The sequence below is a fragment of the Curcuma longa genome, unplaced genomic scaffold, assembly GCF_044706935.1.
Source record: "Curcuma longa cultivar G26 ecotype Majalengka, Jawa Barat unplaced genomic scaffold, ITB_CL_G26_1.1 contig_15946, whole genome shotgun sequence".
Lineage (NCBI taxonomy): Eukaryota > Viridiplantae > Streptophyta > Magnoliopsida > Zingiberales > Zingiberaceae > Curcuma > Curcuma longa.
This window is the reverse complement of record NW_027430240.1, coordinates 2,187-8,848: the sequence shown is the minus strand read 5'-3', so window position 1 is coordinate 8,848 and position 6,662 is coordinate 2,187. Positions and strand designations below refer to the sequence as shown.

Below are 6,662 nucleotides of genomic sequence, written 5' to 3'. Positions count from 1 at the left end.
TAATCTTAAAAATTTAAAACAAATAAAAGAAAAAATTAAAAGATCAAATTTAGAATTTTGACGATCCAATTCGAGTGAACTAACCGTGGCAAGGAGGTCACGGATTGATCATCTTTCTTACGATAAGTCTCAATCGTCTAATTTGTGCATCGGCAAGTAAACATCGTTCATTTCATCCATCATATGGTCCTGCATCATAGAGTCAAATAAAGAATGATCAGCAATGTAAATAATGCTAATTATCAAAGATCTAAAAAAAAGCAAAGACATTTAGGAGCTTGGACAAAAGAAGAAGAAAAAAATTGTCTCGCAAAGAAAAAGTTGATGAATCGTATATACGTGAAAAGAGAGACTATGATTCTTCCATCGCGAAGATTAACTAAAAATACGATACAAGGAATGCAAAATAAAAGCTCTCTATACATGAAAATAACAAGCGGCAAGGGTACTTACTCCCCTCATCTCCATGAACTTTTCTGACTGCTCCTTCAGCGTCGGATGAACATCGCCTAAGCAATAGACATAATCTAGTGACACGGGAAACCCTGGCTCTGGCATCGCTTGAATCTGTGGACAGTCCGATATATATAGTTTTTTGAGAAAGGGAAGGCAATGCAGCAGCTCTGTCGGCAGAGATTGTAGTTTCTTGCAACCCAAGAAGCTTAGAGATGTAACAGCAGTGAGGCTTTGCATCAATATCTCCTCCTCAACTATCACCTCCTCAGAACATGATTCAATTTAAGTTCTGTGATGAATGACAGTGAGTTTCTCAGAGGAAACATTTTAAGCAGAGCAGTGTTGTCCACGCATAATTTACGCAGAGATGACAAGCTCCCTGCTTGCTCATCTTCTGCATCCAACTGAACCAGCTTAGGACATCCTACGATCTTCAATTCCTCGAGGGATTTGAGGAGTCCTAAGCACTCCATCCATCTCAACTCATCACAGTTAGAGATGTACAAATATTGCAGTTTTACCAATTGAACCAGAGGAATAGACGTTATGTGTGGACAATGGTCTATTTTCAAATCGAGTAACTAAACAAAGGTTGTGCAAGCAGTCAGGCAAAAGTTTTGCATATTCACCACAGTCGCTCAATTCCAATACCTTGAGTGAGGGCGGTAGATGGGCCACCTTCCTCGTCATCTTCCGTGTTGCTATTTAATATGAGCTCGGGACAGCCTTCTATTGCCAACGATTTCTAGGGAAGGAGGGAAGGGAGGTAATGTCTTTAGTTTGGGACAATCTCTGACACAAAGTTCACGCAGGCAGGGAAATAGATCTTTGCCCTCAGTCCAAGACCACTCTTCCAATGCCGGCAAATCGTATAACTCAAGCACTTCCAACTTTGGAAAACACTTGCCTTCAAATTCATGACTCAGTTGTTTCAAAGCAGGCATGTTCTCCATGCGAAGTTCAATTAGATGCAAACGTTGACCAATAAATGGCAGAACGTCATCCCATCCCTTGCAGTTTTCTAATTCTAGTTTTTCCAAATTGGATAGAACTTTTGGCATCAACCAACTAGGCGACCTACCTCCATTGTACCCTCTAATTGTCAATATTTTGAGCGATTCGTGTGGCTGCAGACCTTCAATTACTTCCTCTTCCAACTTGGCATCCTTCTCATCATTCCATTTCAACAGCAATTCTTTTTAGGTGGACTTTGTTCTTTAACTCGGCCCGCTTTGCTTCTTTGCTATCAACAACATTCTCAAGATTGTGAATACAAAGTGTTCCATGAAGCTGTGTCAAATCCTTTAGTTGTTCAAGCTTGAGTGCATCGTCCTCTCCAACACTAAATGTTGGCAATTCTTGAAGATTAGTTAGTCTCCGTACATCCTTCATCATCACCCAAAACTTTTCATCTGCATCAATGTGTCTCAAATTGACCAACTTAGCCAATTCTTGTGGTATAGACTCTAGTTTATGACACCGTAGTATCTTCAGCGTTTGCAAATTATAAAGGTCGCATAATGAGTCAGGCAAAATTTTAATTTCAAAATTCCAGGATATATCAAGGTAACGGAGGTGAATCAATTTACCAATATGTTCAGATAACTCCTGCAGGCCACAACCACTTACATCCAGAACGCGAATGCTTCTTAGTTTTTCAAAGAGGCTATCGGGAGGTGAAGTTTTTGTCAACATCAAGGTGCGCAACTTGTCGTATCCAGAGAACTCCAACGGCAATTTTCCTTCTGCTACTCGTAGATGCCGAGTTGTGGAAGAAGGCAGCTTTGTTTGTCTGTTATTTTCGATCCTACATGACTCGTCCGCAGAAATCATCTCAGCTAAATCATGTATAAGGTCATGCATCACAAATCTACCAAATTCGGATTTTTGAAAGAAAAGACCTGTTTACAAACTCAAGAAAATAGTCGCTTCCAACGTCTTCCATCCCCTCTGTGTTTTTATCTTCGATGAAGCCTTCGGCCATCCACATTTGAACCAACTCAGCTTTATCAAATCTGTAGTCTTTAGGAAACAACGAGCAAAAAGCAAAACACTGCTTCAGATTTTCATCAAGATATTGATAGCTTAAATGCAGAGCTGGCATAATACTATCTTCATCTTGTTTTACTTTCCATGTGTCGCTCTTCATTATGGTGGTCCAGTGTTGCTGGCACAAATTTGATTGCAGAACCCTGCCAAGTGTCTTTGCAGCTAATGGTGAGCCCTTCAACTTGCTAGCGATCTTTCTACCAATGTCTTCCAGCCCTGGATAGTCTTCAGGGTTGAGTGTGCCAAATGAGCATTTCTTGAACAATTGCCAAAAGGCATCTTCGTTTAAACCATGGAGCGAGATTGGTTCCACCAGGCTAACCATTTTAGAAACTTTCATATCTCGAGTTGTAACAATGATTTTGCTACCGTGAGCTCCAACTTTGAGTAGTGCACAGAATTTCTCCCAGATACTCTTATCATGGCTCCACACGTCGTCAAGAAAAAGCAGAAACTTCTTTTTCGCAATATGCTCATGGAGTATCTTTCGAAGAGGCTCCAACCCCACATTCTCATATTGATTTTGTGGAGTTATTGACTGTAACATAGATTTAGTTAGTCCCTGCACGGTGAAATTGTCAGAGACACAGACCCAAATCTTGAGATGAAAATGATCCTGAAGTCTGTTGTCTTTGTGCACATGCTGAGCTAGAGTAGTCTTTCCGCCCCTCCGATCCCGACAATGGGCAAGACGGAGGAGGTATCGTTGACAAATCCGGATGCAGGTTCCACCTGATTAGCTGACCCCAACAACCAATCTACCACTTGATTCAGTTCTTTCTCTCTGCCAAACAATATGTCCGTCACCGGGGAAGAGCATGATTCTCTGGCCTGAAACTTCACCTCAGGTTGCTTTCCTCTATCATTTGGTGGTAACACTTTCATGATGTCCTTCGCACTATTAACAATTCTCGCCAGCCTTTCTTGAATCTCCCTCACTCTAGCTCTCATATCATCTTCCTCCAAGGAATGAGAAGAACCAAAAAGCCTTTTTTTTGCAGAAGAAAAAATGTTAGGAAGGCCGGTACTGGAGCCACTTGCCTTGCCCTCTTCTTCGCCTTTGATCTTCTGCCTGAGGACATGGTATTGGAACTCATCTATCAAGTCTTCAGCATCATAAGCAGTATCCTTGAGTTCCTGCATCAATGTCTTCCACTCGGTGTTGTCGCTCCGACTAGTCTGCACCACGTCCAGGATGATTTGAGTCTCCCGCAGCGAGATGCGCAGCTTATCCATGTCCTCCGCGAAACGCTGGCGCTCGGCAAACAGTCGGATGGCTTTGTCGCTGGCCTTATCGATCAAGGTCTGGATGAAGGCCTGCGCGAACCATCCCCCCACTGTTAGTGACACCGCCATCTGATTGCAGAAGAGAGCAGCAGCAGATCCTTGCACTTCTTTCAGATCTGCAAGCCAAAGGAGCTGCAAAAACAAAACAAAGACAGCACTCATCATTCATCAAGGACACACGCCATGTAGTAGATCTAACTATTGATCGATGGCAAAATATAAGGATTAATATAGCAAAGTAGCATGTATAAGAGATTTGATTACCTCCAAATAAAGTGGATCTAGAGGTGATGGTTGCTGCCTTTGAGTGGGCAATGCGATGCTTCAGAATACTCTCCGGAAGCAAATATTACAAATAGGAAGGAAGTTGGAGATCAAAGCAAAGTTGGGCGATGCTTAGGCAAACTACAGAATACTCAGTCTCCGGAAGCAAATATTGCTGAGATCAAAGTCAAGCTGCAGACTTCGGTCTCTACGCTCTGAATGGCACGTGACCATAATTTTTTTTTTCCTCGCGTTTTCAGTTTAGTGGAATCTGACTCAGCCAGGATTAATTAAAAATATAAAATATATAACTATGCCAGATCAAGACTACTGTGATATGCCAATTCATAGATTCATGTTTCTAAGCCAAAATTTTGGTTGGCGCCTAAATTCGTTATTCTATGAGGTTCAGTTTTGACTCTTTTCCTTGTCTTCTCCAACCGAGCTTCCAGGTATAGCTATTTTTGCTCCAACGGTGAATACATATGACTTCAGCCTCAACAAAGAAGAGTCATGTAAAATTCGGAACAAGCGGAAGATGATGTACTTTTTGGCTCAGTGGCTTAATTCCTTCTCTTCTTCAGTATTTCTATCACAGAAGCTTCTTGTCTGGAAAACATGGTCAGCCTAAGAAATGGTTGTCACTGGCATTGGGTAAGAAGGTACGCCTGGTTTAGATTTCCACTGCTTAAATTCGTATCATCTAATTAACTGCATGTAATTGTACCAAACATATTACTTTTCTGATGCTTCTGATTTTTGTTTCTGAATGTGTAGGGTTTTTTTTTTTCTTTAACATGAATAAAGCTTCCAATGGCTTGTGCTATTCACACAGGATAAATCCTTACTGGAAGAACCGAGTTTTTGGGAGTTCTGGGAGAAGGATGTTGCCGAAGAGGTTAGTCAAGGAGATGCAAAACCATTCAAGGAAGAAGCTGTGCTACAAATATCAAATTGGGGTCTCAGTTTAGCTGACATTCAACTGCAGAAGCGACCTCAATGTAATGGCTTGCTTTCATGGTTGAAGTCACTATATAGCGAGGTTGAAAAGGAGTGGGCAGGATTTCTCGGCCCTATTCACCTCTGGCAGGTCAGTTCATTTTCTTCTTCTTTTTAAAGTGATCTTTTATTAACAAATTGTCATGAAAATTAACCATGAGAATGCACGTGTATGCTCACACACACTGTCAAAAGCAAAGACCGTACCTGTACAATCATATCCGATTCAATTGATTCTTATGATAAAATCTCAGTTGATCTTATTGACTATCTCTGAGGGTGATCGATCCTGTCCTATAGAAGTTTTTCATCGGCCACCAAGGTAAGTCAAGAAGTGCATGCAGCGGTCAATCCAGACATCCAACATCTTTTGATTGTGCTCCCCATTCAATTCAACTGATCCTTGAATAACTTAGGAGACATGTGCTTAATTTCAGACCACAGTGAAACTTCATTTCACTCATCTGTTAGATATCTATTGCTAATGAAGTTGAAGCGACTCTTTGACCTCTATTAAATCTACCTATGCTTGACTATTAGTTTGACTTTGCCACATATGATTTGCTCTCTTTACCATATAAGTAGGCCTTCCATAATTTCCTAGATATTTTGAATATAAATTAATATTTAAAAATGGGAAAACAAAGAGAAAAATGTATTTTGAATTTTTTTTCCTACTATAAATTAGTCCCTATTTAAAAGTATAGATAAACTAAAAGGAAATTAAAGATGAAGAGATGTAAAAGTATTTTCAAGTGAAAAGAACCTTTCAATTTTATCCGCCTTTTCCAGTAAAAATCCTAACGCATAGTTATTTTTTAAGCGTCATTGGAATTTACTAAATTAAAGAAAAAATTAGGGGGAAAAAAAAAGAGTTATTGGACATTTCAGATAAAGAAAAAGTGTTGGTGAATAGATACTCATACTCTGAAATCAACTTAAGTTGTTTTGACATGTTTATCCAAAGAGTTACGTTTGCTTGTAACATCAATATGCATATCAATATTGTAATGTCCTAGAAATTTTAGGGTTAGAATTAACCAATGAAAGATCATGCCTTGTTAGTTTGAATTTAAGTGGGTTGAAATCTAAATTAGGTAAACCATTTAGGTTGGTTGGACCTAGAATTTGATTAAGATTATTTTAAATAAATGGGATGGGAAGATTCGTCTCGCGAAGACGAATCAAACGAAACTAGTTTAGGTCAAATCGAAGATCGTTGGTTAGTGAACTAAATGAACTGAGATTGAATCAAACTGAACCAAGTTGATTTGGTTCGTACCGAAAGAGGTTTTAATAAAATAAAATGGGTAAAAAAAAGGTTCGTCTCGCGAAGACGAATCCAACAAGACTAGTTTGAGCTAAATCGAAGGTCGTTTGGTTAGTGAACCAAGCGAACCAAAGTTGAACCGGATTCGCTACAGTAACCAGTTCAATGACTTTAATAAATCTAGGTTTTAATTGGATTTAGCCGATAAAAACTTAAGTTAATGATGTTAGTTTAGAATTAATCGGTTAAACCGGTTTAGGTTACTATGCACTCCTTGTTATAAAAGAATTCGCCCGAAACCCTTCAGGCCGAAGCCCTCCTTCCTTCCCCACCGTCT

General features: G+C 39.8%; 1 pseudogene; it reads right to left on the bottom strand.

Annotated features, from left to right (window-relative positions):
• Nucleotides 1-312: 312 nt before the first annotated feature.
• LOC141816287 (disease resistance protein RGA2-like) lies at nt 313-4,267 on the bottom strand (annotated as a pseudogene).
• Nucleotides 4,268-6,662: the final 2,395 nt, after the last annotated feature.